The sequence below is a fragment of the Schistocerca cancellata genome, unplaced genomic scaffold (genome assembly GCF_023864275.1).
Source record: "Schistocerca cancellata isolate TAMUIC-IGC-003103 unplaced genomic scaffold, iqSchCanc2.1 HiC_scaffold_754, whole genome shotgun sequence".
Lineage (NCBI taxonomy): Eukaryota > Metazoa > Arthropoda > Insecta > Orthoptera > Acrididae > Schistocerca > Schistocerca cancellata.
Genome location: NW_026046765.1, coordinates 5594681 through 5603741, shown reverse-complemented (window position 1 = coordinate 5603741; position 9061 = coordinate 5594681).

The window sequence follows — 9061 nt, the reverse complement described above, 5'->3', positions numbered from 1 at the left end:
AATTGAGGAGCTTTAATCTTCGTGAAGTATAAGAGAGGCAGGTTCCATTTAAAATTGAAGCTCCCGGACTCGAAACTGACAGCAACAAAATTATTAAATGAGATACGTTAAGGAGCTTTAAAGTACCATTCCGTGAAGTACAATGCCTCTCGTGTAGCATTTTTCAAGACGTTCTTGAGATACGCAACGCTGTCACGTATGTTAAACGATCCCGGGGCGGTATGTGTTGCTGTACGCTGGATTTTTAGACACCTCTCCTATTAGTCCTGCCAAGCAAGATACCAAGAACAACATCAAGTATTTAAGTATCTGTCGAATGAGGGTGTTGTAAGTCATCTCTTCGTCTCTAAATTACATTGCCTTATGATTCTTCCGGTGAAACGTAACCTTGCATCTACGGTTTCTACGAGAAGGTTTATGTGGTCATTCATCTCCAAATGGCCTCGGATGATTCTGCCTTAATATTTACGGATGTTACAGCTTACAATGATTGTTGTCATTGGTGTAATCTCTCCGCCCAATTGCTTATAACACATTCGGTTCCTTTACGTTCACGGGCATATGTCATTCCCCGTGCCGGTCGTTGTATGTATAGTTTTCAGGAGTAACTGTTTTCCCACTGAGTTTTCCCATTGATTGCAATATCGCCTAAAAGCAGTTGAGCTAGCAAGCTATTAATCAGGTGACCACGATGTTTTGACTCAAGATGTAGATTGCCAATGGGTTCTTCGCCGACCAAATACTGATATTTACTAGAATCCGTGAGGAGGATGGTTTCAGAACTGAGTGTGGAAGCTTTCCTGGGTGTGATTTACGGACTAGAAAAAGAAAGAAGAGAAAGAGAGAGTGAGGGATGGATCGAATGAGAGGGAGTGGAAGAGAGAGAGAGAGAGAGAGAGAGAGAGAGAGAGGGAGGGAGAGAGAGAGAGAGAGAGAGAGAGAGCGGGAGTGAGAGAGAAAGAGAGAGAGAGAAACAGAGAGAGAGAAAGAGAGAGAACGGGAGTGTGAGAGAGAAAGAGTGAGAGAGAGAGAGAGAGGAAAGGGGGAGAGAGAACGACAGACCATGAAGGAATTATCCGAATGGGACGGAGATATTCAGATGTGGTGTACACGTACAGACAAACAAAGAAGTACAATTTCAGAAAAATTAAATGACTTATTCAAGACAAAAAGCGTCATAAATTCACGAAGTCAGTAACGTACTGCTGCATCTTTGGCCATTGTACATGCAGTTATTCGGCTTGCCACTGATTGATTGAATAGTTGTGTCGTCCAATAGGGTACCGTGCCAAATTCTATCCGATTGACGCCTCAGATACGAAATCCCAAGATGGATGGAAGGTGCTGCCCAGAATGCTCCAAACATTTTCAGCTGGGATGAGATCCAGCAACCTTGCTGGCCAAGTTGGGGTTCGGCAAGCTCGAAGACAAGCGGTAGAAAGTCTCGTCGTGTGTGAACAGACATTACCCATGAAGATCTAGGGTGTCAATCCATTTCATAGCAGCACTCCTTTGGTTGTCATCCGCGGCACCGTTTTAGCACAGCGGCACGTCGACTATATTCTGCAGCCCGTTTTGTTGACCTACAAGACAGGCCTTACTTTTCAGCAAGACGAGGCCCAACCGCACACGGCGAGAATTTCTACTGTTTGTTTACGTGCTTCCCAAGCCCTACCTCGGGCAGGAAGGTCTTCTGATCCATTTGCAGTTGAAAATGTTTGGAGCACTGTGGGTAGGACTCTCCAACTATCTCGGGATTTTGACGATCTAAAATGTCAGTTCGACAGAATTTGGCACGATCTCCCTTAGGGAGATATACTTTAACTCTGACGATCAACCACAAGGCGAATAACTGCTTGAACGCGGTGTATCAACGAGTTATTGACTTGCTCAATTTGTGATGCTACTTCTCTTGAAAAAACCATCCAGTTATCCTGAAATTGTAATCATTTGCCTGTCTGTACATGTACGTCATGTACATCACATTTACAGATTTCCGTCCCATTCGGATAAGTCCTTCGTGTTGCGTCTTTTTTTACGGCTTTGAGTGTATTCAGAGAGATCAGTCGCACACATCCTTTCTACTGTTTATCATAGGTACAGTCATCTGCTTATGTATCAGTGCACAGATGAAATTCCCGTCACTGGAGGGACTTTTGCCCCAAGTATCAGTCACTGTTTGAGTGTGATGGGGAAAGAGGGTTGAGGGTAATAAGCTCTGTACAGTTTTTCCAATGGAACAAAACTCAGCCGCCAGCTATTTCCCATAAAGGGAAAGTGCAAGTTAGTCACTTAAGGTCTCAATAAAATTGACTGCCCCTCGGAATTCTAAGTCCAGACATTTGCACGATATGGCAACATTTCAGGATGCGAAGGTTTCTGTATGTCCACTCGAGCTGCTGAAGTGCCATCACTTGGTCTAGTGGTAAACACCGCGCACTGAAGACACAAAGACGTGAGTTCGTATCCTCTCCTCTATCTAGATTCGTAGTCTGAATTTCTTTTGCCTAATGAAAGTATCGGTCTGCCGAGACCTCAAAGATAAATAGCATCACATACTGTCGCAAGAAAGGTGACACGTGAGGACAGAATGTTATAGCGTTCCCAGTGAAATAATAAGAGAAGGCTTAAAAACAATATTTATAAAGAAGAGACATTTAAAAATTGAATAATATACATTTTTCTCATGTATCCGTTTTATAATAATTTCTTTGTGTAAGTTTCGAGGGCAAAGGAATATAGCAAAATTATCTAAAGAGACGACAAGATACTCTCTTTTGTTAATATTTTAGTCGTCTTCACTTCTTCTCTTGTCTTGGTTGCGTGTAGACGGACATCTTGTGAGTGCTGGCAAATGTAAGCATATTTGCACTAATTAAGCAGACAATATACTGATTTAATATTATTGTTCACTTTTAATTTGTAAGAGGTGATCCCGATTTCATGTCCGCCTTCCTTTGAATTAACCTGCATTCGAGTAATTTACAGTTCAACAATTGCAGCGGCGGATGCAGCCAACGACGCCTTTAAGTGGCGATATTAACTTCAAAAAATTAGCGGAAGAGAAAAACTCGTCCTCTATTAATATGATACAATTTTCTCCACAGCCGCCCGACGTTGCAGAAAATACGTGGCTTTAAGATTCTTATCTTCAGTACAACAGCGGAGAGCCAGAGCCAGGACTCCGACTACAATGCAATGGTTAACGGAGGTAAGAAGAAATACTCTCGCGCGTGTGTGGGCCGCAATTGTAGTTAATAATTAAAGATCTTTTGCGTTAAAGTGAACTGACTAGCCGAGGAAATTACTATGAAAAGTTTATTCCATTGTTCAACTTACATGTTCATGCTTTAAGATTCAGTGAGTCTATCGTCCAATAACGTAAAAATTAGTTTCCACTCAAGTTTAATATTGTTAAAAAAAAAGAGAACTTCACAAAAGCATTTACTTGTAAATCAAAATTGAATGAAATATCATTTTGATTAAGGCCCACCACGTAAATCGGCAACGATCAACATTACCAATAAATAATATATTAAATTACGGCGGCCGACGGACGCGAGAATGTCCGTTACTCACCACTGTGTTATCAGAGTGGCCTCAGTCACTAACAGCCGTGACATATAATACTATCCGAAGTCTCAACAAAGCATGACGGACAGAGTAACACCACCACGCCTCTCAAAAACATTGGAAGAATGTGACCTCTCCCCCTGTCGCCTTCACACTTGCTGTTCATCGTCATCCGGGCTAGTACAGAACTGCAATTCATCGCTGAATATCCGAGAAATGCAATAGCATTCACCTGCGTTTCATGCTTCCTGGTCTGAACACAACTCCAAACGTATCTGTTCGTGTTGTGCAGTTATTGGCATCCCATGCACAGGAGGGTAATTCCGTAGTATGGATGTTCGTCTCTGACCACTGATCTAGGACGACACTGAATGTTGCATGATCGGAGTCCATTAGTTGTTCTTCGATTACAGGTCCAGAAATGATCGTCTTATGGCGTGCCTGCCGCACAGTACAGCGGTCCTTCCCTGTGGTGTTCAGACGTGACTGAATGGGATCTTGACAACCAGTATGCCTGCCCTCACGTCCTCACGTGGTCCAACATCAGGCTAATGTCACGTGCGGAATTGTCAGAGATGCCCAGTGGTAAACGTTACAGCTGCGGCATTGTGCTTCGCTACGTTGTTCACTGTCAAAATTCAGACAGTTTACATTCCTAGATTAGCCAGTACAATGCCTCCTACTTCCTTCTATTTGAATCACTCGGAAGGAGTGATGATCGCGCAGACAGCGCCCTCTGACAAATACCAGGGTGGCTTGCGAACTAAAGATGTGCACTGTTGGCTATTATACACTCCTGAAAATGGAAAAAAGAACACATTGACACCGGTGTGTCAGACCCACCATACTTGCTCCGGACACTGCGAGAGGGCTGTACAAGCAATGATCACACGCACGGCACAGCGGACACACCAGGAACCGCGGTGTTGGCCGTCGAATGGCGCTAGCTGCGCAGCATTTGTGCACCGCCGCCGTCAGTGTCAGCCAGTTTGCCGTGGCATACGGAGCTCCATCGCAGTCTTTAACACTGGTAGCATGCCGCGACAGCGTGGACGTGAACCGTATGTGCAGTTGACGGACTTCGAGCTAGGGCGTATAGTGGGCATGCGGGAGGCCGGGTGGACGTACCGCCGAATTGCTCAACACGTGGGTCGTGAGGTCTCCACAGTACATCGATGTTGTCGCCAGTGGTCGGCGGAAGGTGCACGTGCCCGTCGACCTGGGACCGGACCGCAGCGACGCACGGATGCACGCCAAGACCGTAGGATCCTACGCAGTGCCGTAGGGGACCGCACCGCCACTTCCCAGCAAATTAGGGACACTGTTGCTCCTGGGGTATCGGCGAGGACCATTTGCAACCGTCTCCATGAAGCTGGGCTACGGTCCCGCACACCGTTAGGCCGTCTTCCGCTCACGCCCCAACATCGTGCAGCCCGCCTCCAGTGGTGTCGCGACAGGCGTGAATGGAGGGACGAATGGAGACGTGTCGTCTTCAGCGATGAGAGTCGCTTCTGCCTTGGTGCCAATGATGGTCGTATGCGTGTTTGGCGCCGTGCAGGTGAGCGCCACAATCAGGACTGCATACGACCGAGGCACACAGGGCCAACACCCGGCATCATGGTGTGGGGAGCGATCTCCTACACTGGCCGTACACCACTGGTGATCGTCGAGGGGACACTGAATAGTGCACGGTACATCCAAACCGTCATCGAACCCATCGTTCTACCATTCCTAGACCGGCAAGGGAACTTGCTGTTCCAACAGGACAATGCGCGTCCGCATGTATCCCGTGCCACCCAACGTGCTCTAGAAGGTGTAAGTCAACTACCCTGGCCAGCATGATCTCCGGATCTGTCCCCCATTGAGCATGTTTGGGACTGGATGAAGCGTCGTCTCACGCGGTCTGCACGTCCAGCACGAACGCTGGTCCAACTGAGGCGCCAGGTGGAAATGGCATGGCAAGCCGTTCCACAGGACTACATCCAGAATCTCTACGATCGTCTCCATGGGAGAATAGCAGCCTGCATTGCTGCGAAAGGTGGATATACACTGTACTAGTGCCGACATTGTGCATGCTCTGTTGCCTGTGTCTATGTGCCTGTGGTTCTGTCAGTGTGATCATGTGATGTATCTGACCCCAGGAATGTGTCAATTAAGTTTCCCCTTCCTGGGACAATGAATTCACGGTGTTCTTATTTCAATTTCCAGGAGTGTATTTACGACGACTTTAAAACCAAAAGGAAGAAGGGAGCATTATATTGGCTAACTCTTCTAGCAATGTCAACTGTCTAAATTATGACAGTGAACAACGTGGCGAAGCACAATGCCACTTAACCGTACCATCTTCATCTTTACCTAGGTATGGTGTGTCGTCTTCCGGAGCCTTGGCTTTGCTCTGCCGCGATTGGTCCCCTTGTTTTTAATTTTCGGAGGGCGCTGCTTTCTGGGGAGAGACCTGCTGACGACGAGAGTATCGAGTGCTGCTGCCGAAGTGAGACGGGGAGTTTAGTTTCCGGTAGTGTGGCAGCGCAATGTTGCGGGAAAGGTGGTATAACGTCCTGTGAATGCACGTGATTGCTACGAGCGTGTGTACTCGGGACGGAGGCAGTCGTTCTGGACGGGCTGTGTGATAAGGAAGCTCGGCGTGGCAACTGTTGACGCAGCGTATGCGCGTTGCTATGGCGGAACAGGGGATAGACATAACTCGAGTTGTTGCTGGTTGCTACCTGTCGTGAATGCTTGTCTGCCTTCTGGACTAAAGATGAGAATTTCTTGACTTGATGTGTATCACTCAATTTCTGGTCGTGTCGTCGGGTGTCTTTTGCTCTAAGGTCGTGTGCCATGGTGTTTCGCAATTTTAGTAGGCTCAATCGTGCGCGAAATCCCGATTCAATGATATGCTGTTATATTGTCAATTGTAACTACATTAGAAAAGAGAGTTAACTCTCTGTGCCTTAATAACTGAACCTAAAATATTATCTGTGGCTGAAATTTTATTCTGATCCAAGTGTAACACTACCGCCCTGCCGGACGTGCGTTAGCTCAATAAAGCCTGTACTGTAATAAGTTCACGGGCTTCACCTTGTAAACAAGGATTTAGTACATAAGTTGACCGCGTGTACCTAATGGAAGCAATTCGGACTTATTCAGTCAGTAACTACAGTGATGCGTCAAGCAAACGTAAAGTATAATTACACGTTCGCATGGACAAGAAGTACACACAGTAGATATTGCCAATGATTAATAATACGGTCGCCAGCCTAATTAGGCATTGAGTGAGTTTCTCCTTGTATAAGTGTGTGCATGTACAAGCATAACAACACGTAGAACTGCTGCGTTATATGGCAGAGTTTGGCATAGGAAAAATCTACTGAGCTAAAGTTTTCTTCTTTTGTACTAATTTGGATGAGTTAAACTTACACAACACCACACAGCAATGATTACTACGAGCTGCACTTTGTATATTGATCAGAATGAAATCGGGCATAGATTACCCTAGAATCAGCAATTTTGAAAACACACATACAATGTCACTATTAAAATTGGAAAAAACACTAATATACTTAGGTTTAATATAGAAATTAATTTTTCTGTTCAATTCTGATCAGTACACTTCAAAATGTGCAAGAATAGGCAAGAGAATGGGGGGGGGGGGGGGGGGGCCCTAAAACTGTTACGGTCGTTATGCTGAAACTAGTAAGTCCTGAAGGTACATTAACACTCAAAATTATCAACCTATGGACTACTATTCTTTTGTCACGCTTCTGGAGTAATTGACTAACATTCTTTCAGTCTCAAATGAATTAAATAACATTGCTAGCTCAATTCAAAATTTATCTTTCAATTTAATCACACTGATATTCTTTACTAACCTTTACATTTGCACTCCTATCCTTGAACGTCTTTATAGCATAAATTGGTCTGCAGATAATTTAGTACTAACTGTAACTTTCAGTTCAGGATACTCGGGTTGCACAATATAAGGTAAGGACCCTGTCTAGGTCAATGATAAGGATAAGTGACGGCTAAAGCAATTCTGGTAAAAGTCACGTTATTATTGAACAGTTAGAACAGTTTCAACACTGGTCCACACAGATACACTTCTAAAGATGAAATAAATGTTTGACCTGTGCACGTAGTTGCGGCGGATGGCGGGCAGCGAGATAGCGGGCAGCACAGCACACATACAAGCACGGCTAAGGCTCTCACAGTATCGGCACTTTCATTCTTCTTAGCGTCGTAATCTTTCCAATTTTGTGCCTGAGGAAATAGCCATGCCAAGTAGTCGTCGGAATCGGCCCATCCGAGGCTCAATGGAATCCACTTTTCCTAGATAGCCTCCTCGGTACAGTACATGTTCCTCTGACCGATACTCAACTCCGACTGTTTCACTGAGCCCGTTGTGCCGAACCGCGCCAGTGTGCGTTTTCCCGCACTCGCCTGCATCCACCTTTTCCCGCGCCCCTACAGGTAGGGTATTCACCAAAGGTTTTCTACTACACATATTCTAATGCATTACCTACGTATGGACCAAGTGTTTAAATTACAATTTACACATTTTACAATAGTTTTAACATTAAATACATTTTCCTTTGGTTATCAAATTGCTTAAAATCTAACATAAGTAATGACATTCATTTCAAAAGTTGTGTACAGTTTCTTTAACATGACACGAAAAGAAAAAATCTAAAATAATATTTACATTATTTCACATAAATTCAGAAAGAAACATTTATCTAAATGCATAAAGAAAAAAATTATTATAGGTACATTATTGTTACACATGCCCCTGTTTCCAGAAAATTTTCTTAAGTCCAAATTTTATGGGAACACTAAATTTAACAATAATACACTGGTTCTGAATCTTTACGTAAAATTTCAAGATGATTTACACTACATATTTCCTTCCACTCACTGTATATAGGTTCACACTATTTTAATATATTAAGACCAATATCTTGTTATTTACTTAAGTGCCTTTTGCACAGTCCAACTTCCCATTTAAACATTACTAAAATAGCAATTTAATCATTTTTTCCCAAATTTCTTAATGAAACAATTTAAATTTCTGGAATGCAAATATTTAACTACAAAAACAAATGCATATTCCTTATATACTATAAGATAATTTGTCGCTGCTTGCTTTGAATAGCAGTCCATTTCCTAATTTACTAAACAAAACACACACACAAAATCTTCAGAAAATTAACTACACATATTTACTGCCTATTATGTGGATTTGGGCAGTCCATTTCACTTCATATTGTCACATCCTCTGGATTATATTTACTATTTTCCATCGACTATTTATCTGCCCTCATTGGTATTTGGCAGTCCTTCCTATTCTGGTTCATACTCTGCCCATTTTCATTTTTGACAGTTCCACCTGTTATCTGTCTGAAAGCATTTACCCTTTCCTTTCAGTCCTTTCCTCTGTACATTTTTATAGTTACAGTACAATTGGTAATCTGAAACTCACATAACTACA